This window comes from Schistocerca gregaria, unplaced genomic scaffold, assembly GCF_023897955.1.
Source record: "Schistocerca gregaria isolate iqSchGreg1 unplaced genomic scaffold, iqSchGreg1.2 ptg000355l, whole genome shotgun sequence".
Taxonomy (NCBI): domain Eukaryota; kingdom Metazoa; phylum Arthropoda; class Insecta; order Orthoptera; family Acrididae; genus Schistocerca; species Schistocerca gregaria.
The window spans coordinates 1,057,318-1,078,646 of NW_026061814.1; the positions used below are offsets into that span (position 1 = coordinate 1,057,318).

At 48.7% G+C, this 21,329-nt stretch overlaps 10 non-coding genes and 1 pseudogene across 10 annotated transcripts; all 11 read right to left on the reverse strand.

Moving 5' to 3' along the window:
• Window positions 1-290: 290 nt before the first annotated feature.
• Window positions 291-409, reverse strand: LOC126308266 (5S ribosomal RNA). Its single transcript, XR_007554176.1, has one exon. It is a non-coding gene; the product is annotated as a 5S ribosomal RNA (ribosomal RNA).
• Window positions 410-1,555: 1,146 nt separating this feature from the next.
• Window positions 1,556-1,674, reverse strand: LOC126308267 (5S ribosomal RNA). Its single transcript, XR_007554177.1, has one exon. It is a non-coding gene; the product is annotated as a 5S ribosomal RNA (ribosomal RNA).
• Window positions 1,675-2,820: 1,146 nt separating this feature from the next.
• LOC126308269 (5S ribosomal RNA) lies at window positions 2,821-2,939 on the reverse strand. Its single transcript, XR_007554179.1, has one exon. It is a non-coding gene; the product is annotated as a 5S ribosomal RNA (ribosomal RNA).
• Window positions 2,940-4,085: 1,146 nt separating this feature from the next.
• Window positions 4,086-4,204, reverse strand: LOC126308271 (5S ribosomal RNA). Its single transcript, XR_007554180.1, has one exon. It is a non-coding gene; the product is annotated as a 5S ribosomal RNA (ribosomal RNA).
• A 1,146-nt stretch (window positions 4,205-5,350) lies between these two features.
• Window positions 5,351-5,469, reverse strand: LOC126308272 (5S ribosomal RNA). Its single transcript, XR_007554181.1, has one exon. It is a non-coding gene; the product is annotated as a 5S ribosomal RNA (ribosomal RNA).
• A 7,506-nt stretch (window positions 5,470-12,975) lies between these two features.
• Window positions 12,976-13,093, reverse strand: LOC126307916 (5S ribosomal RNA; annotated as a pseudogene).
• Window positions 13,094-14,239: 1,146 nt separating this feature from the next.
• LOC126308273 (5S ribosomal RNA) lies at window positions 14,240-14,358 on the reverse strand. The gene has a single exon (XR_007554182.1). It is a non-coding gene; the product is annotated as a 5S ribosomal RNA (ribosomal RNA).
• Window positions 14,359-15,504: 1,146 nt separating this feature from the next.
• LOC126308274 (5S ribosomal RNA) lies at window positions 15,505-15,623 on the reverse strand. Its single transcript, XR_007554183.1, has one exon. It is a non-coding gene; the product is annotated as a 5S ribosomal RNA (ribosomal RNA).
• Window positions 15,624-16,769: 1,146 nt separating this feature from the next.
• LOC126307679 (5S ribosomal RNA) lies at window positions 16,770-16,888 on the reverse strand. The gene has a single exon (XR_007553667.1). It is a non-coding gene; the product is annotated as a 5S ribosomal RNA (ribosomal RNA).
• A 1,145-nt stretch (window positions 16,889-18,033) lies between these two features.
• Window positions 18,034-18,152, reverse strand: LOC126307801 (5S ribosomal RNA). The gene has a single exon (XR_007553777.1). It is a non-coding gene; the product is annotated as a 5S ribosomal RNA (ribosomal RNA).
• Window positions 18,153-19,298: 1,146 nt separating this feature from the next.
• Window positions 19,299-19,417, reverse strand: LOC126307820 (5S ribosomal RNA). The gene has a single exon (XR_007553794.1). It is a non-coding gene; the product is annotated as a 5S ribosomal RNA (ribosomal RNA).
• Between the last annotated feature and the right edge of the window lie 1,912 nt (window positions 19,418-21,329).

Genomic DNA, 21,329 nt, shown 5'->3' on the forward strand with positions numbered 1-21,329 from the left:
GCCGTTGTGCACTGCTACAAAATTGGAATTTAGCGCTCCTACAAAACAGTAGGCTCTGACGCATTTTAAGAGCACATCTGTCGATTCGCAGTGTTTCGTTATTTTCAACGAGTTCCTAGCACTCTTCCTCCGCGCATTCTTGTTCAAACTGAGTTCATTACTGTAATTTTGCATCTTACATTTAATACAGTGGTTTAAAATGCTTGTGGAAGCATCTTTGTCGCACCTGAGAGTTTGTATGAAAAGAGGACTGGCAGGTGTAGTGACATAAAATTTAGAAGAAGAGAGGGAGCCAACAGCACCCGGTGTTCCCAGGCGGTCACCCATCCAAGTACTAACCGGGCCCGATGTTGCTTAACTTCGGTGATCGGACGAGAACCGGTGTATTCAACATGGTATGGCCGTTGGCGTCCTTATACAGTAGCCGCACGGCAGAAGAAGGCTTCGCCTCTCCTCCCAACACACGCAATCGCCGTCTTCGGTGGCACATTTGACGCAAAGCACGTCCTTCCACCTCGAAGGCGACGCGCAGTGCGGCGCGCCGCCACGTGGGTCAGACGCACAACACAGCTGCTCGTTGCACCGCCTGTCATTCGTTTGTTCGACAAAGTATCCATCTCTTGTAGCGACGAAAGGTAAATTTTTGTTTACAAATTTGCCGTTGTGCACTGCTACAAAACAATATGCCCTGACGTATTTCACAACATTTCTGTCACTTCACACTGTTTTGTTATTTCCAGAGACTCTTTGGAAGTCTTCCTTGGCGCACTCTTTTCAAATTGAGTTCCTTAACATCGTATCTTACGATAGTTTAAAATCAGTATGGAAGCATCTTTGTCACATGAGAAAGGTAGCATGAAAAAAGGGCTGGCAGGGGTAGTGACAAGAAAGCAAGAAATGAAGACAGAGGGAAGCGGTCTCACCTGCCTGACACGCGTCGCGCTTCCAGATATTTGCGTAATTCGCACGGTGCATTCTCGGCTGTCCCCTTCCGTCCCGACTTGTCCCGACTTTGCTCGACTGCCGCTCGCTGCCGCTCGGGTCGCGGTCCATATGACAGCACAAGTACGAGAAGCATCTGCGAGATGGGCGCGGGCCGAACCGGCGTGTCCGAGGCGCCGTGTGCGGCCGTTCGGAGCTACCAGAGCCGCTCTGTGCTGCGCCGTGCCGTGGAAAGGTGCGAAAACATGCACACAAGACACAGGCTGTTCGGCAAAGTATCCATCTCTTGTAGCGACGAAAGGTTAATTTTTGTTTACAAATTTGCCGTTGTGCACTGCTACAAAATTGGAATTTAGCGCTCCTACAAAACAGTAGGCTCTGACGCATTTTAAGAGCACATCTGTCGATTCGCAGTGTTTCGTTATTTTCAACGAGTTCCTAGCACTCTTCCTCCGCGCATTCTTGTTCAAACTGAGTTCATTACTGTAATTTTGCATCTTACATTTAATACAGTGGTTTAAAATGCTTGTGGAAGCATCTTTGTCGCACCTGAGAGTTTGTATGAAAAGAGGACTGGCAGGTGTAGTGACATAAAATTTAGAAGAAGAGAGGGAGCCAACAGCACCCGGTGTTCCCAGGCGGTCACCCATCCAAGTACTAACCGGGCCCGATGTTGCTTAACTTCGGTGATCGGACGAGAACCGGTGTATTCAACATGGTATGGCCGTTGGCGTCCTTATACAGTAGCCGCACGGCAGAAGAAGGCTTCGCCTCTCCTCCCAACACACGCAATCGCCGTCTTCGGTGGCACATTTGACGCAAAGCACGTCCTTCCACCTCGAAGGCGACGCGCAGTGCGGCGCGCTGCCACGTGGGTCAGACGCACAACACAGCTGCTCGTTGCACCGCCTGTCATTCGTTTGTTCGACAAAGTATCCATCTCTTGTAGCGACGAAAGGTAAATTTTTGTTTACAAATTTGCCGTTGTGCACTGCTACAAAACAATATGCCCTGACGTATTTCACAACATTTCTGTCACTTCACACTGTTTTGTTATTTCCAGAGACTCTTTGGAAGTCTTCCTTGGCGCACTCTTTTCAAATTGAGTTCCTTAACATCGTATCTTACGATAGTTTAAAATCAGTATGGAAGCATCTTTGTCACATGAGAAAGGTAGCATGAAAAAAGGGCTGGCAGGGGTAGTGACAAGAAAGCAAGAAATGAAGACAGAGGGAAGCGGTCTCACCTGCCTGACACGCGTCGCGCTTCCAGATATTTGCGTAATTCGCACGGTGCATTCTCGGCTGTCCCCTTCCGTCCCGACTTGTCCCGACTTTGCTCGACTGCCGCTCGCTGCCGCTCGGGTCGCGGTCCATATGACAGCACAAGTACGAGAAGCATCTGCGAGATGGGCGCGGGCCGAACCGGCGTGTCCGAGGCGCCGTGTGCGGCCGTTCGGAGCTACCAGAGCCGCTCTGTGCTGCGCCGTGCCGTGGAAAGGTGCGAAAACATGCACACAAGACACAGGCTGTTCGGCAAAGTATCCATCTCTTGTAGCGACGAAAGGTTAATTTTTGTTTACAAATTTGCCGTTGTGCACTGCTACAAAATTGGAATTTAGCGCTCCTACAAAACAGTAGGCTCTGACGCATTTTAAGAGCACATCTGTCGATTCGCAGTGTTTCGTTATTTTCAACGAGTTCCTAGCACTCTTCCTCCGCGCATTCTTGTTCAAACTGAGTTCATTACTGTAATTTTGCATCTTACATTTAATACAGTGGTTTAAAATGCTTGTGGAAGCATCTTTGTCGCACCTGAGAGTTTGTATGAAAAGAGGACTGGCAGGTGTAGTGACATAAAATTTAGAAGAAGAGAGGGAGCCAACAGCACCCGGTGTTCCCAGGCGGTCACCCATCCAAGTACTAACCGGGCCCGATGTTGCTTAACTTCGGTGATCGGACGAGAACCGGTGTATTCAACATGGTATGGCCGTTGGCGTCCTTATACAGTAGCCGCACGGCAGAAGAAGGCTTCGCCTCTCCTCCCAACACACGCAATCGCCGTCTTCGGTGGCACATTTGACGCAAAGCACGTCCTTCCACCTCGAAGGCGACGCGCAGTGCGGCGCGCCGCCACGTGGGTCAGACGCACAACACAGCTGCTCGTTGCACCGCCTGTCATTCGTTTGTTCGACAAAGTATCCATCTCTTGTAGCGACGAAAGGTAAATTTTTGTTTACAAATTTGCCGTTGTGCACTGCTACAAAACAATATGCCCTGACGTATTTCACAACATTTCTGTCACTTCACACTGTTTTGTTATTTCCAGAGACTCTTTGGAAGTCTTCCTTGGCGCACTCTTTTCAAATTGAGTTCCTTAACATCGTATCTTACGATAGTTTAAAATCAGTATGGAAGCATCTTTGTCACATGAGAAAGGTAGCATGAAAAAAGGGCTGGCAGGGGTAGTGACAAGAAAGCAAGAAATGAAGACAGAGGGAAGCGGTCTCACCTGCCTGACACGCGTCGCGCTTCCAGATATTTGCGTAATTCGCACGGTGCATTCTCGGCTGTCCCCTTCCGTCCCGACTTGTCCCGACTTTGCTCGACTGCCGCTCGCTGCCGCTCGGGTCGCGGTCCATATGACAGCACAAGTACGAGAAGCATCTGCGAGATGGGCGCGGGCCGAACCGGCGTGTCCGAGGCGCCGTGTGCGGCCGTTCGGAGCTACCAGAGCCGCTCTGTGCTGCGCCGTGCCGTGGAAAGGTGCGAAAACATGCACACAAGACACAGGCTGTTCGGCAAAGTATCCATCTCTTGTAGCGACGAAAGGTTAATTTTTGTTTACAAATTTGCCGTTGTGCACTGCTACAAAATTGGAATTTAGCGCTCCTACAAAACAGTAGGCTCTGACGCATTTTAAGAGCACATCTGTCGATTCGCAGTGTTTCGTTATTTTCAACGAGTTCCTAGCACTCTTCCTCCGCGCATTCTTGTTCAAACTGAGTTCATTACTGTAATTTTGCATCTTACATTTAATACAGTGGTTTAAAATGCTTGTGGAAGCATCTTTGTCGCACCTGAGAGTTTGTATGAAAAGAGGACTGGCAGGTGTAGTGACATAAAATTTAGAAGAAGAGAGGGAGCCAACAGCACCCGGTGTTCCCAGGCGGTCACCCATCCAAGTACTAACCGGGCCCGATGTTGCTTAACTTCGGTGATCGGACGAGAACCGGTGTATTCAACATGGTATGGCCGTTGGCGTCCTTATACAGTAGCCGCACGGCAGAAGAAGGCTTCGCCTCTCCTCCCAACACACGCAATCGCCGTCTTCGGTGGCACATTTGACGCAAAGCACGTCCTTCCACCTCGAAGGCGACGCGCAGTGCGGCGCGCCGCCACGTGGGTCAGACGCACAACACAGCTGCTCGTTGCACCGCCTGTCATTCGTTTGTTCGACAAAGTATCCATCTCTTGTAGCGACGAAAGGTAAATTTTTGTTTACAAATTTGCCGTTGTGCACTGCTACAAAACAATATGCCCTGACGTATTTCACAACATTTCTGTCACTTCACACTGTTTTGTTATTTCCAGAGACTCTTTGGAAGTCTTCCTTGGCGCACTCTTTTCAAATTGAGTTCCTTAACATCGTATCTTACGATAGTTTAAAATCAGTATGGAAGCATCTTTGTCACATGAGAAAGGTAGCATGAAAAAAGGGCTGGCAGGGGTAGTGACAAGAAAGCAAGAAATGAAGACAGAGGGAAGCGGTCTCACCTGCCTGACACGCGTCGCGCTTCCAGATATTTGCGTAATTCGCACGGTGCATTCTCGGCTGTCCCCTTCCGTCCCGACTTGTCCCGACTTTGCTCGACTGCCGCTCGCTGCCGCTCGGGTCGCGGTCCATATGACAGCACAAGTACGAGAAGCATCTGCGAGATGGGCGCGGGCCGAACCGGCGTGTCCGAGGCGCCGTGTGCGGCCGTTCGGAGCTACCAGAGCCGCTCTGTGCTGCGCCGTGCCGTGGAAAGGTGCGAAAACATGCACACAAGACACAGGCTGTTCGGCAAAGTATCCATCTCTTGTAGCGACGAAAGGTTAATTTTTGTTTACAAATTTGCCGTTGTGCACTGCTACAAAATTGGAATTTAGCGCTCCTACAAAACAGTAGGCTCTGACGCATTTTAAGAGCACATCTGTCGATTCGCAGTGTTTCGTTATTTTCAACGAGTTCCTAGCACTCTTCCTCCGCGCATTCTTGTTCAAACTGAGTTCATTACTGTAATTTTGCATCTTACATTTAATACAGTGGTTTAAAATGCTTGTGGAAGCATCTTTGTCGCACCTGAGAGTTTGTATGAAAAGAGGACTGGCAGGTGTAGTGACATAAAATTTAGAAGAAGAGAGGGAGCCAACAGCACCCGGTGTTCCCAGGCGGTCACCCATCCAAGTACTAACCGGGCCCGATGTTGCTTAACTTCGGTGATCGGACGAGAACCGGTGTATTCAACATGGTATGGCCGTTGGCGTCCTTATACAGTAGCCGCACGGCAGAAGAAGGCTTCGCCTCTCCTCCCAACACACGCAATCGCCGTCTTCGGTGGCACATTTGACGCAAAGCACGTCCTTCCACCTCGAAGGCGACGCGCAGTGCGGCGCGCCGCCACGTGGGTCAGACGCACAACACAGCTGCTCGTTGCACCGCCTGTCATTCGTTTGTTCGACAAAGTATCCATCTCTTGTAGCGACGAAAGGTAAATTTTTGTTTACAAATTTGCCGTTGTGCACTGCTACAAAACAATATGCCCTGACGTATTTCACAACATTTCTGTCACTTCACACTGTTTTGTTATTTCCAGAGACTCTTTGGAAGTCTTCCTTGGCGCACTCTTTTCAAATTGAGTTCCTTAACATCGTATCTTACGATAGTTTAAAATCAGTATGGAAGCATCTTTGTCACATGAGAAAGGTAGCATGAAAAAAGGGCTGGCAGGGGTAGTGACAAGAAAGCAAGAAATGAAGACAGAGGGAAGCGGTCTCACCTGCCTGACACGCGTCGCGCTTCCAGATATTTGCGTAATTCGCACGGTGCATTCTCGGCTGTCCCCTTCCGTCCCGACTTGTCCCGACTTTGCTCGACTGCCGCTCGCTGCCGCTCGGGTCGCGGTCCATATGACAGCACAAGTACGAGAAGCATCTGCGAGATGGGCGCGGGCCGAACCGGCGTGTCCGTGGCGCCGTGTGCGGCCGTTCGGAGCTACCAGAGCCGCTCTGTGCTGCGCCGTGCCGTGGAAAGGTGCGAAAACATGCACACAAGACACAGGCTGTTCGGCAAAGTATCCATCTCTTGTAGCGACGAAAGGTTAATTTTTGTTTACAAATTTGCCGTTGTGCACTGCTACAAAATTGGAATTTAGCGCTCCTACAAAACAGTAGGCTCTGACGCATTTTAAGAGCACATCTGTCGATTCGCAGTGTTTCGTTATTTTCAACGAGTTCCTAGCACTCTTCCTCCGCGCATTCTTGTTCAAACTGAGTTCATTACTGTAATTTTGCATCTTACATTTAATACAGTGGTTTAAAATGCTTGTGGAAGCATCTTTGTCGCACCTGAGAGTTTGTATGAAAAGAGGACTGGCAGGTGTAGTGACATAAAATTTAGAAGAAGAGAGGGAGCCAACAGCACCTTTTTTTTTTTTTTTTTTTTTTTTTTTTTTTTTTTTTCTAAGCATCTTCGTCGCACCTGAGAGTTTGTATGAAAAGAGGGCTGGCAGGTGTAGTGACATAAAATTTAAAAGAAGAGAGGGAGCCAACAGCAACTTTTTTTTTTTTTTTTTTTTTATTTTTTTTTTTTTTTTAAAGAGGGCTGACCGGTGTAGCGACGTAAAAAGGAAAAAATGAGAGGGAGCCAACAGCACCTTTTTTTTTTTTTTTTAAATTTAAAAGAAGAGAGAGAGCCAACAGCACCTTTTTTTTTTTTTTATTCAAATTTTAAAGAAGAGTGGGAGCCAACAGCACTTTTTTTTTCATAAATTAAATAGGCCTGCAACACGTGAAAACGAAATGTGATAAATGCCTCCCATTTATACGCCAAAAACTGAAAGAGGAAACGGAAAGATAAGGCGGATTCACACCGTAACAATCGATGATGACGACTGTCCAAAGGGAACACAAAACATTTGTACGCAACCAGGACGACGCATCCACCGGAAAAGGAAAGTCATTGTCGGTCGGGCATCGAGCGTGGCTGGCAGGCGGCGGCAATGAGGGCAGGGGTCAATTAGTCTGAGGCCTGGCCACAGTGTCGCCCCCACACCCGTCATCACTCATATCGACCGTAAAACAAAACAATATTTCATGTATGAAAAAAAGAGAAATCGCAACAGCCTAGGTATAGTAAAAACAACATGAAACAAAACGCTATTTTAAAGCGCCGGTAATCCCGGTGTGAAATCCCACACCGACGAAAGGTTCCAAAAGTGCCGAGCGCAGACACGTGACGAGAAGTGGGAGCGCTCGACAGTAAAAGAAATGAAAAAAGAAAAAAAGAAAAAATAACGCAAACAGTCACCACTAGAAACTAGAACTGAAACATCAGTAAAGAATCTCGTCACGCCACATACGGGGAAAAAAAAGAAAAAAGAAACTAATAATACCGACACTCATGCCAAACAAGAAGTTTGGCAATAACGTTCGGAAAAAACTGAAAAGACTTCTGATGTCGTTCGATAGTCAAGTTTCGGCAATTTTCGTTCCAGAAAACATAGAGAAAGTCGCATTTATTCATATTGTGTCGCTCAAGGGCAATTGGAAAATACGAGACAATAACATCCATGTTACGCAGGTACCGACATACGCGCAAAAGCATGCGCCAGTGCGACCTGCAAAAAATTTGCAAAATTTTGCCGATAATGTGGCGATGTCTGAATCTGAGAATGTTGGGTCCATAAAAAGGTAAGGAAGTCCAAATCGGTACACAACTTTAAAGAGAAAATAGCAAAAACTGTATGGCCAAAGATCCACACCGTGGCATTTCGCTTGGTGGTGGGGTAGACGACACACTGCGGAATTAATACATCATCCACAGTAACGGTTCGAGCGTCCACCCGCTGAATCAGACGAATCATATCCCTGGCTACGTCCCAGACACGGCGGAAGCGGTCACACGCAAAGCGGTGTTCAAGAGTATCGTCGACAGTACACACGTCACACACTCCAGATGGGATAAGGTTGATGGAATGAAGTTTGGAGTTGGTGGGGATGGTGCGATGCACCACCTTGTACCATGCAGCGTGTACGGAAGCCGGGAGGACTTTGTTGGCGAGGTTTTGCCACACTGCCACCCAGTTGCAGCGTGGCAATCGATACTCCCACTTGCAACGAATAGGAGGTCCGCGTATAGCATCGCAGACAGCGCTAACCGTGTGGGCGGAGATGTCACGAAGTGTCAGGTAACTATTATCGAAATAGTAGCGGCGCACATAAGAAAGATAAAACGGGATGTGCGACACAGAAACAGGTGCCACTTCAGAATGAGGACGATAACGATTAAAAACAACCGCGGTGGGACTGCAAGGTGCCCTCTGCATAACAGCGGTAATTCTCTTCCAAAGGAGAGCCGCACATTTGGCTGAAAAATCGACAAGTCCCAAACCGCCATCGGACAGGCCCAAGGTACAGACAGCATGTGACACCTTAAAAATCTCCCCCCTCCATAAAAACCAGTAAATCGCCTGTGTGATGGCGCGCCCCAATTGCTTGGGTACCGGGAGAACCTGCGCAAGGTACCACGCCCTTGCCAAGAAGTTATTATTTATTAAATGCACCTTTTCCCGAAGGGCCAAATTTCGGACCGCATGGATCTTGACAACAGCACGAATCCGATGCAGCGTAGGCCGCCAATTTAAAGCTTCCATCTGCTGTGGATTCGAGGATAAAAGGACTCCAAGAACTTTATGCTGCTGCTGTACACAGAACCAGTCCCTACGAAGGGTACGTGCGCGGGCGGTGAGCGGTAAAAGAACAGTTTTCTGTGTATTGACAATCGCCCCCGTAGCTTGTTCAAAGTTGTGCAGAACGACTTGCAACCTGTCAACATCGTCTAAATGCTCAATAAATACGCCAAGGTCATCAGCGTATGCTTTACAAACCAATCTGGTAGTCCCCATCTGAATGCCGCGACATTCCTGACCGATATAGCGGAGGAGGGGATCCAGCGCAATGGCAAAAAGCGCCATGGAAAGCGGACACCCTTGCCGCACGGAGCGACCTACACGAAAAGCAGGAGTAAGACGACCATTAACACAGATGCGTGACGTAGCATTTTGCAACAGATGCGTCACTAAGTTGGTAAATTTATAACCAAACCCCATGCGTACCAATACCTGACGCAAATAAAAATGACTAATACGGTCAAAGGCATTCTTAAAATCAACTAATAAAATCGCCGCAGTCCGAAGCCGAGCACTTTTTACATAACCAATGCAGTCCCTGTAAGCAAGGATAGCGTCAAAGATATTCCGATCGCGCACCGCACACGTTTGCTGATGACTAAGTACCGCCGGCAAAATGTTTTTAAGTCGCTGAGCGACGCAGCGCGTGACGATCTTGTAGTCAACATTTAATAAAGTAATCGGACGGACAGCGTCGATATTTGGCACAGCATTGGATTTGGGAACGAGCGTCACAACCCCCTCCACAAAGGCAGCTGGTACAGTCACACCATTTCGAATATCATTTACCAAATCTACTAAAATCTCACTAAAAAGATGAAAAAATTTCAAATAAAATTCCGCAGGAATCCCATCTGGACCTGGAGACTTCCCGTTGGGACTCCGCCGAACGGCATCGAGAACTTCATCAGACGTAAAGGCGTCAGTTAAATGATTCCTGTCCGGGCGAGTTAAAACATGGGGTACAGTCTGCAAAAAATCTCGCAACGCGTCGGAATCCACATCAACAGCACGGAAAAGTGAAGCGAAATGTTCAAAAATATCTGTTTCAATTTCCGACTGTACAGAAGTGCGATCGCCGTTTCGCAGCCGCCAAACATTAATCTTCAAACGTTCACGGCGTTTGCGTTCCCTGTGTAAATGGTAAATGGACAGAGGTTCCCCAGTAACAAGTCCCGCAGGCTGACTTCGGACGGTCACCCCATCACTAACGGCACGCATGTCAAGTAAAAGCTTTGCTTGAAATTGCTTCAGAGTAGGCAACAACTCGGGCTGTGACGTCACCCGCAACGCTAAGTCCCGTAAACAAGCCTGGCGGAAGCGAGCCGTTGCCCGACGCCAGCGTGCCGCCTCACGGCTGTAATCAATTAAAAATTTCCTAATCGCCGGTTTAACTATCGCAACCCACCACTCAATGGTGCTACTATGACCGCCTCGAGTCCGCAACAACCGTTGCCATATACGGTTAAAACAAGTCACAAAATGGTCGTCATTGAGTAAACTGCAATTGAACTTCCACAAATTGGTACGGCGAGGAACACACAAACGAGGCAATAAAAGACGACAGGAGTAACTGGAGTGGTCAGAAAATACGACAGGAGTCACGTCAGCACTACAAATACGGGCAGACAGCTGCCTAGACACATAAATCCGATCGAGGCGGCTACGCCCGGTACCGTAAAAATAGGTAAAGTAGGTGAAATCCGGGTGTAAAACACGCCACGTGTCGAGCAGCTGAAAACTAGTGACTAAAGTACCCAGCTCGTGACATTTGTTTGGACGCGGCTCTTGATCGCTGTCGTCTAAAACACAATTAAAATCACCCCCAACGATTAAAGTATCGACATTCTTGGATAGAAGCTGACACAAATCTCTACCATAAAATTCAGCCCTGGCCGGTTTAACATTTCCTGACGGAGCGTACACATTTACAAACACAATTCCAAAAATGGTACAAGCAACAGCGCGACCGTTCGGTAAAATGTCAACGTTAGATATTGGTAAGCCAGAACGCACTAAAATTGCAGTGCCCGTATCGTTATCAGGGGCAATATTATCAATCACAGTAAAATCAGTAAAATCATGCAAAAACAAAAGCGCTTCACAAGTCACCTCCTGTAAAAAAGCGACGTGACAGTTATTATCATACAAGAAATTTTTTAAAATCATAGCCTTCTGCGGATTTCGCAACTTATTAAGATTAACTGTTAAGATGTTCCACTGGCTACAGTCGTTAACCATATACACGTAATAACACAGTTAAAAAACAAGAAAATAAAAGAAAAACATGAAATTTGCTTAAAACAAGATAAAACATACAAACTTGCTAGGAGGGGGAGGACATACAATGAGTCACACTAATGGTTACCACCGGCCTCCACATCCGCCGACCAATCCTGTGACTGACTAGGAAGGGGGGGCGGGAGCGGTGGAGTCCCAGAAACTGTGACGGCACCTTCTGTGACGGATTGCTCCACGGCGGGCATCTCGACATCCGAAGATAAAGGCGGCACCAAATCGTGGGTGGAAGGGGGGGCACGACGAAGGTGCGAATCTTCGGCCTTTCTTTTGGTTGGAAAGGGGGAAGGTGTCACAGACAAAGGCGGATCCACCGCCATGCCGGAATCGGCATCAGAAGTCGGTTGGCTCAGGAAGGTTTTCAAATGTTGCACCGCGATGTCACGTTTCTGCGTTGCAGCAACAACATCACCCTCCGGCTGAGTGCGGGAAGAGGTCTGCTTTTTCGCGTGGCGCCTGCTGCCTCCCCCCTGAGACGGGCGGTGGCCGAGGTCTACGCCGTCGCGCGTGGCCGGTTGTCGGGAGGTCGGTTGCCCGACCGACCGAACCTGAGGGGGGGCAGGAGAACGCGCCACCGGAGACGGACTCCGATTTTTGTCCGAAAAACCACGCGTATTAAACGAAGCAGAGCTACTGGCACTACGTAAACGTGGGGTGCCAGAAGCTCGAGCGACATTCCGGTCCCTACGCGGTTTCGGTGCAGTAAAAGCTTCACGTTCTACAACAGCACTGGCAGCAGAAAGACTGTCGGGGACGGTAGTAGGAGCAACCGCCGATATGTCGGGTTCCGTAACCGGGACAGTATGCGGAACAATTTCTGCCGACATCGGCACGGATTGCGGTGAGACTTCGTCCACTACCGGTTTTTCAAAAACAGATTCAGTTGTCGCAGCCGCGAGCAAAGAAGGCTCAACAGGAGGTTCAGAAACAGAAACAGAGTCACTATCAGGAACAGACGTGTCCATAACGTCAGCGGCGGCCGATACAGGGGGGGCGGCCGCGAGTTGCACACGTGCGGGGGGGGCGGAACCTAAACTCGTTGCAGCAACAGAAGCAAAGCTAGGCCCACTTAAAACGTCCTCACGTGGCAACTGAACAGGCTGCCTGCGTTTAGGACAGTTTTGTCGGTAATGACCAACAGCACCGCAAAAGGAACACGTCTGAGGTTGACCACTATAGGTTATAAAAGCACGATGACCGTTAACTAACAAGAAGGACGGAATATGTTGTCGTACTATCATCTTTACACTCCTCACGCCGTTTTCGACCTGAAAAACATAGGCGGAAGACCACTTCTCTTTAAAAACAGATAGCACGGTCCCGTACGGCCGCAAATGACGAGATATTGTGTCATTCCGGATTTCAAAAGGCAAGTTGAACACACGAACATTTCGAAGGCCAAACCCACCATGAGAAATAGTCACGTTACTAATGCGACCGTCTAGATGTCGAAATTTACGGATACCATCATTAACATTTACCACGGTATCACACAATTCGGGAGTTTTCAACTTCAAAAACACGGAATTGATAAAAGTATCAAATTGAACTCCGAGAACGTCATCGGTCGACAAACACAATTCCTCAAGTATCCAACGGTGAATTTCGAAAGCTGACGGTTTTCCGACGGAACTATCGAATTCGCATTGCACATTATTTTGTCGTTCTTCACTATTATCATACAACATAGCCATAACTTACGGACTTGATGAAATGTAGCCGCGAGGCAGGAGACAGACGACACGCGAGGCGCCGCCGGCCAAGTCGCACAAGGAAGTACTGCTCGCTCGGCACCGAGGTGTTGCCAGGCGGGCAGACAGCCAAGTACTAACCGGGCCCGATGTTGCTTAACTTCGGTGATCGGACGAGAACCGGTGTATTCAACATGGTATGGCCGTTGGCGTCCTTATACAGTAGCCGCACGGCAGAAGAAGGCTTCGCCTCTCCTCCCAACACACGCAATCGCCGTCTTCGGTGGCACATTTGACGCAAAGCACGTCCTTCCACCTCGAAGGCGACGCGCAGTGCGGCGCGCTGCCACGTGGGTCAGACGCACAACACAGCTGCTCGTTGCACCGCCTGTCATTCGTTTGTTCGACAAAGTATCCATCTCTTGTAGCGACGAAAGGTAAATTTTTGTTTACAAATTTGCCGTTGTGCACTGCTACAAAACAATATGCCCTGACGTATTTCACAACATTTCTGTCACTTCACACTGTTTTGTTATTTCCAGAGACTCTTTGGAAGTCTTCCTTGGCGCACTCTTTTCAAATTGAGTTCCTTAACATCGTATCTTACGATAGTTTAAAATCAGTATGGAAGCATCTTTGTCACATGAGAAAGGTAGCATGAAAAAAGGGCTGGCAGGGGTAGTGACAAGAAAGCAAGAAATGAAGACAGAGGGAAGCGGTCTCACCTGCCTGACACGCGTCGCGCTTCCAGATATTTGCGTAATTCGCACGGTGCATTCTCGGCTGTCCCCTTCCGTCCCGACTTGTCCCGACTTTGCTCGACTGCCGCTCGCTGCCGCTCGGGTCGCGGTCCATATGACAGCACAAGTACGAGAAGCATCTGCGAGATGGGCGCGGGCCGAACCGGCGTGTCCGAGGCGCCGTGTGCGGCCGTTCGGAGCTACCAGAGCCGCTCTGTGCTGCGCCGTGCCGTGGAAAGGTGCGAAAACATGCACACAAGACACAGGCTGTTCGGCAAAGTATCCATCTCTTGTAGCGACGAAAGGTTAATTTTTGTTTACAAATTTGCCGTTGTGCACTGCTACAAAATTGGAATTTAGCGCTCCTACAAAACAGTAGGCTCTGACGCATTTTAAGAGCACATCTGTCGATTCGCAGTGTTTCGTTATTTTCAACGAGTTCCTAGCACTCTTCCTCCGCGCATTCTTGTTCAAACTGAGTTCATTACTGTAATTTTGCATCTTACATTTAATACAGTGGTTTAAAATGCTTGTGGAAGCATCTTTGTCGCACCTGAGAGTTTGTATGAAAAGAGGACTGGCAGGTGTAGTGACATAAAATTTAGAAGAAGAGAGGGAGCCAACAGCACCCGGTGTTCCCAGGCGGTCACCCATCCAAGTACTAACCGGGCCCGATGTTGCTTAACTTCGGTGATCGGACGAGAACCGGTGTATTCAACATGGTATGGCCGTTGGCGTCCTTATACAGTAGCCGCACGGCAGAAGAAGGCTTCGCCTCTCCTCCCAACACACGCAATCGCCGTCTTCGGTGGCACATTTGACGCAAAGCACGTCCTTCCACCTCGAAGGCGACGCGCAGTGCGGCGCGCCGCCACGTGGGTCAGACGCACAACACAGCTGCTCGTTGCACCGCCTGTCATTCGTTTGTTCGACAAAGTATCCATCTCTTGTAGCGACGAAAGGTAAATTTTTGTTTACAAATTTGCCGTTGTGCACTGCTACAAAACAATATGCCCTGACGTATTTCACAACATTTCTGTCACTTCACACTGTTTTGTTATTTCCAGAGACTCTTTGGAAGTCTTCCTTGGCGCACTCTTTTCAAATTGAGTTCCTTAACATCGTATCTTACGATAGTTTAAAATCAGTATGGAAGCATCTTTGTCACATGAGAAAGGTAGCATGAAAAAAGGGCTGGCAGGGGTAGTGACAAGAAAGCAAGAAATGAAGACAGAGGGAAGCGGTCTCACCTGCCTGACACGCGTCGCGCTTCCAGATATTTGCGTAATTCGCACGGTGCATTCTCGGCTGTCCCCTTCCGTCCCGACTTGTCCCGACTTTGCTCGACTGCCGCTCGCTGCCGCTCGGGTCGCGGTCCATATGACAGCACAAGTACGAGAAGCATCTGCGAGATGGGCGCGGGCCGAACCGGCGTGTCCGAGGCGCCGTGTGCGGCCGTTCGGAGCTACCAGAGCCGCTCTGTGCTGCGCCGTGCCGTGGAAAGGTGCGAAAACATGCACACAAGACACAGGCTGTTCGGCAAAGTATCCATCTCTTGTAGCGACGAAAGGTTAATTTTTGTTTACAAATTTGCCGTTGTGCACTGCTACAAAATTGGAATTTAGCGCTCCTACAAAACAGTAGGCTCTGACGCATTTTAAGAGCACATCTGTCGATTCGCAGTGTTTCGTTATTTTCAACGAGTTCCTAGCACTCTTCCTCCGCGCATTCTTGTTCAAACTGAGTTCATTACTGTAATTTTGCATCTTACATTTAATACAGTGGTTTAAAATGCTTGTGGAAGCATCTTTGTCGCACCTGAGAGTTTGTATGAAAAGAGGACTGGCAGGTGTAGTGACATAAAATTTAGAAGAAGAGAGGGAGCCAACAGCACCCGGTGTTCCCAGGCGGTCACCCATCCAAGTACTAACCGGGCCCGATGTTGCTTAACTTCGGTGATCGGACGAGAACCGGTGTATTCAACATGGTATGGCCGTTGGCGTCCTTATACAGTAGCCGCACGGCAGAAGAAGGCTTCGCCTCTCCTCCCAACACACGCAATCGCCGTCTTCGGTGGCACATTTGACGCAAAGCACGTCCTTCCACCTCGAAGGCGACGCGCAGTGCGGCGCGCCGCCACGTGGGTCAGACGCACAACACAGCTGCTCGTTGCACCGCCTGTCATTCGTTTGTTCGACAAAGTATCCATCTCTTGTAGCGACGAAAGGTAAATTTTTGTTTACAAATTTGCCGTTGTGCACTGCTACAAAACAATATGCCCTGACGTATTTCACAACATTTCTGTCACTTCACACTGTTTTGTTATTTCCAGAGACTCTTTGGAAGTCTTCCTTGGCGCACTCTTTTCAAATTGAGTTCCTTAACATCGTATCTTACGATAGTTTAAAATCAGTATGGAAGCATCTTTGTCACATGAGAAAGGTAGCATGAAAAAAGGGCTGGCAGGGGTAGTGACAAGAAAGCAAGAAATGAAGACAGAGGGAAGCGGTCTCACCTGCCTGACACGCGTCGCGCTTCCAGATATTTGCGTAATTCGCACGGTGCATTCTCGGCTGTCCCCTTCCGTCCCGACTTGTCCCGACTTTGCTCGACTGCCGCTCGCTGCCGCTCGGGTCGCGGTCCATATGACAGCACAAGTACGAGAAGCATCTGCGAGATGGGCGCGGGCCGAACCGGCGTGTCCGAGGCGCCGTGTGCGGCCGTTCGGAGCTACCAGAGCCGCTCTGTGCTGCGCCGTGCCGTGGAAAGGTGCGAAAACATGCACACAAGACACAGGCTGTTCGGCAAAGTATCCATCTCTTGTAGCGACGAAAGGTTAATTTTTGTTTACAAATTTGCCGTTGTGCACTGCTACAAAATTGGAATTTAGCGCTCCTACAAAACAGTAGGCTCTGACGCATTTTAAGAGCACATCTGTCGATTCGCAGTGTTTCGTTATTTTCAACGAGTTCCTAGCACTCTTCCTCCGCGCATTCTTGTTCAAACTGAGTTCATTACTGTAATTTTGCATCTTACATTTAATACAGTGGTTTAAAATGCTTGTGGAAGCATCTTTGTCGCACCTGAGAGTTTGTATGAAAAGAGGACTGGCAGGTGTAGTGACATAAAATTTAGAAGAAGAGAGGGAGCCAACAGCACCCGGTGTTCCCAAGCGGTCACCCATCCAAGTACTAACCGGGCCCGATGTTGCTTAACTTCGGTGATCGGACGAGAACCGGTGTATTCAACATGGTATGGCCGTTGGCGTCCTTATACAGTAGCCGCACGGCAGAAGAAGGCTTCGCCTCTCCTCCCAACACACGCAATCGCCGTCTTCGGTGGCACATTTGACGCAAAGCACGTCCTTCCACCTCGAAGGCGACGCGCAGTGCGGCGCGCCGCCACGTGGGTCAGACGCACAACACAGCTGCTCGTTGTACCGCCTGTCATTCGTTTGTTCGACAAAGTATCCATCTCTTGTAGCGACGAAAGGTAAATTTTTGTTTACAAATTTGCCGTTGTGCACTGCTACAAAACAATATGCCCTGACGTATTTCACAACATTTCTGTCACTTCACACTATTTGTTATTTCCAGAGACTCTTTGGAAGTCTTCCTTGGCGCACTCTTTTCAAATTGAGTTCCTTAACATCGTATCTTACGATAGTTTAAAATCAGTATGGAAGCATCTTTGTCACATGAGAAAGGTAGCATGAAAAAAGGGCTGGCAGGGGTAGTGACAAGAAAGCAAGAAATGAAGACAGAGGGAAGCGGTCTCACCTGCCTGACACGCGTCGCGCTTCCAGATATTTGCGTAATTCGCACGGTGCATTCTCGGCTGTCCCCTTCCGTCCCGACTTGTCCCGACTTTGCTCGACTGCCGCTCGCTGCCGCTCGGGTCGCGGTCCATATGACAGCACAAGTACGAGAAGCATCTGCGAGATGGGCGCGGGCCGAACCGGCGTGTCCGAGGCGCCGTGTGCGGCCGTTCGGAGCTACCAGAGCCGCTCTGTGCTGCGCCGTGCCGTGGAAAGGTGCGAAAACATGCACACAAGACACAGGCTGTTCGGCAAAGTATCCATCTCTTGTAGCGACGAAAGGTTAATTTTTGTTTACAAATTTGCCGTTGTGCACTGCTACAAAATTGGAATTTAGCGCTCCTACAAAACAGTAGGCTCTGACGCATTTTAAGAGCACATCTGTCGATTCGCAGTGTTTCGTTATTTTCAACGAGTTCCTAGCACTCTTCCTCCGCGCATTCTTGTTCAAACTGAGTTCATTACTGTAATTTTGCATCTTACATTTAATACAGTGGTTTAAAATGCTTGTGGAAGCATCTTTGTCGCACCTGAGAGTTTGTATGAAAAGAGGACTGGCAGGTGTAGTGACATAAAATTTAGAAGAAGAGAGGGAGCCAACAGCACCCGGTGTTCCCAGGCGGTCACCCATCCAAGTACTAACTGGGCCCGATGTTGCTTAACTTCGGTGATCGGACGAGAACCGGTGTATTCAACATGGTATGGCCGTTGGCGTCCTTATACAGTAGCCGCACGGCAGAAGAAGGCTTCGCCTCTCCTCCCAACACACGCAATCGCCGTCTTCGGTGGCACATTTGACGCAAAGCACGTCCTTCCACCTCGAAGGCGACGCGCAGTGCGGCGCGCCGCCACGTGGGTCAGACGCACAACACAGCTGCTCGTTGTACCGCCTGTCATTCGTTTGTTCGACAAAGTATCCATCTCTTGTAGCGACGAAAGGTAAATTTTTGTTTACAAATTTGCCGTTGTGCACTGCTACAAAACAATATGCCCTGACGTATTTCACAACATTTCTGTCACTTCACACTGTTTTGTTATTTCCAGAGACTCTTTGGAAGTCTTCCTTGGCGCACTCTTTTCAAATTGAGTTCCTTAACATCGTATCTTACGATAGTTTAAAATCAGTATGGAAGCATCTTTGTCACATGAGAAAGGTAGCATGAAAAAAGGGCTGGCAGGGGTAGTGACAAGAAAGCAAGAAATGAAGACAGAGGGAAGCGGTCTCACCTGCCTGACACGCGTCGCGCTTCCAGATATTTGCGTAATTCGCACGGTGCATTCTCGGCTGTCCCCTTCCGTCCCGACTTGTCCCGACTTTGCTCGACTGCCGCTCGCTGCCGCTCGGGTCGCGGTCCATATGACAGCACAAGTACGAGAAGCATCTGCGAGATGGGCGCGGGCCGAACCGGCGTGTCCGAGGCGCCGTGTGCGGCCGTTCGGAGCTACCAGAGCCGCTCTGTGCTGCGCCGTGCCGTGGAAAGGTGCGAAAACATGCACACAAGACACAGGCTGTTCGGCAAAGTATCCATCTCTTGTAGCGACGAAAGGTTAATTTTTGTTTACAAATTTGCCGTTGTGCACTGCTACAAAATTGGAATTTAGCGCTCCTACAAAACAGTAGGCTCTGACGCATTTTAAGAGCACATCTGTCGATTCGCAGTGTTTCGTTATTTTCAACGAGTTCCTAGCACTCTTCCTCCGCGCATTCTTGTTCAAACTGAGTTCATTACTGTAATTTTGCATCTTACATTTAATACAGTGGTTTAAAATGCTTGTGGAAGCATCTTTGTCGCACCTGAGAGTTTGTATGAAAAGAGGACTGGCAGGTGTAGTGACATAAAATTTAGAAGAAGAGAGGGAGCCAACAGCACCCGGTGTTCCCAGGCGGTCACCCATCCAAGTACTAACCGGGCCTGATGTTGCTTAACTTCGGTGATCGGACGAGAACCGGTGTATTCAACATGGTATGGCCGTTGGCGTCCTTATACAGTAGCCGCACGGCAGAAGAAGGCTTCGCCTCTCCTCCCAACACACGCAATCGCCGTCTTCGGTGGCACATTTGACGCAAAGCACGTCCTTCCACCTCGAAGGCGACGCGCAGTGCGGCGCGCCGCCACGTGGGTCAGACGCACAACACAGCTGCTCGTTGTACCGCCTGTCATTCGATTGTTCGACAAAGTATCCATCTCTTGTAGCGACGAAAGGTAAATTTTTGTTTACAAATTTGCCGTTGTGCACTGCTACAAAACAATATGCCCTGACGTATTTCACAACATTTCTGTCACTTCACACTGTTTTGTTATTTCCAGAGACTCTTTGGAAGTCTTCCTTGGCGCACTCTTTTCAAATTGAGTTCCTTAACATCGTATCTTACGATAGTTTAAAATCAGTATGGAAGCATCTTTGTCACATGAGAAAGGTAGCATGAAAAAAGGGCTGGCAGGGGTAGTGACAAGAAAGCAAGAAATGAAGACAGAGGGAAGCGGTCTCACCTGCCTGACACGCGTCGCGCTTCCAGATATTTGCGTAATTCGCACGGTGCATTCTCGGCTGTCCCCTTCCGTCCCGACTTGTCCCGACTTTGCTCGACTGCCGCTCGCTGCCGCTCGGGTCGCGGTCCATATGACAGCACAAGTACGAGAAGCATCTGCGAGATGGGCGCGGGCCGAACCGGCGTGTCCGAGGCGCCGTGTGCGGCCGTTCGGAGCTACCAGAGCCGCTCTGTGCTGCGCCGTGCCGTGGAAAGGTGCGAAAACATGCACACAAGACACAGGCTGTTCGGCAAAGTATCCATCTCTTGTAGCGACGAAAGGTTAATTTTTGTTTACAAATTTGCCGTTGTGCACTGCTACAAAATTGGAATTTAGCGCTCCTACAAAACAGTAGGCTCTGACGCATTTTAAGAGCACATCTGTCGATTCGCAGTGTTTCGTTATTTTCAACGAGTTCCTAGCACTCTTCCTCCGCGCATTCTTGTTCAAACTGAGTTCATTACTGTAATTTTGCATCTTACATTTAATACAGTGGTTTAAAATGCTTGTGGAAGCATCTTTGTCGCACCTGAGAGTTTGTATGAAAAGAGGACTGGCAGGTGTAGTGACATAAAATTTAGAAGAAGAGAGGGAGCCAACAGCACCTTTTTTTTTTTTTTTTTTTTTGTTTTTTTTGTTTTTTTATTTTTTTCTACAGTAGTTTAAAATGCTTGTGGAAGCATCTTTGTCGCACCTGAGAGTTTTTCATGAAAAGAGGGCTGGCAGGTGTAGTGACATAAAATTTAAAAGAAGAGAGGGAGCCAACAGCACCTTTTTTTTTTTTTTTTTTTTTTTTCCAACAGCACCTTTTTTTTTTTTTTTTTTTTTTTTCATAAATTAAATAGGCCTGCAACACGTGAACGAAATGTGATAAATGCCTCCCATGTATACGCCAAAAACAGAAAGAGGAAACGGAAAGATAAGGCGGATTTACACCGTAACAATCGATGATGACGACTGTCCAAAGGGAACACAAAACATTTGTACGCAACCAGGACGACGCATCCACCGGAAAAGGAAAGTCATTGTCGGTCGGGCATCGAGCGTGGCTGGCAGGCGGCGGCAATGAGGGCAGGGGTCAATTAGTCTGAGGCCTGGCCACAGTGTCGCCCCCACACCCGTCATCACTCATATCGACCGTAAAACAAAACAATATTTCATGTATGAAAAAAAAAGAGAAATCGCAACAGCCTAGGTATAGTAAAAACAACATGAAACAAAACGCTATTTTAAAGCGCCGGTAATCCCGGTGTGAAATCCCACACCGACGAAAGGTTCCAAAAGTGCCGAGCGCAGACACGTGACGAGAAGTGGGAGCGCTCGACAGTAAAAGAAATGAAAAAAGAAAAAAGAAAAAAG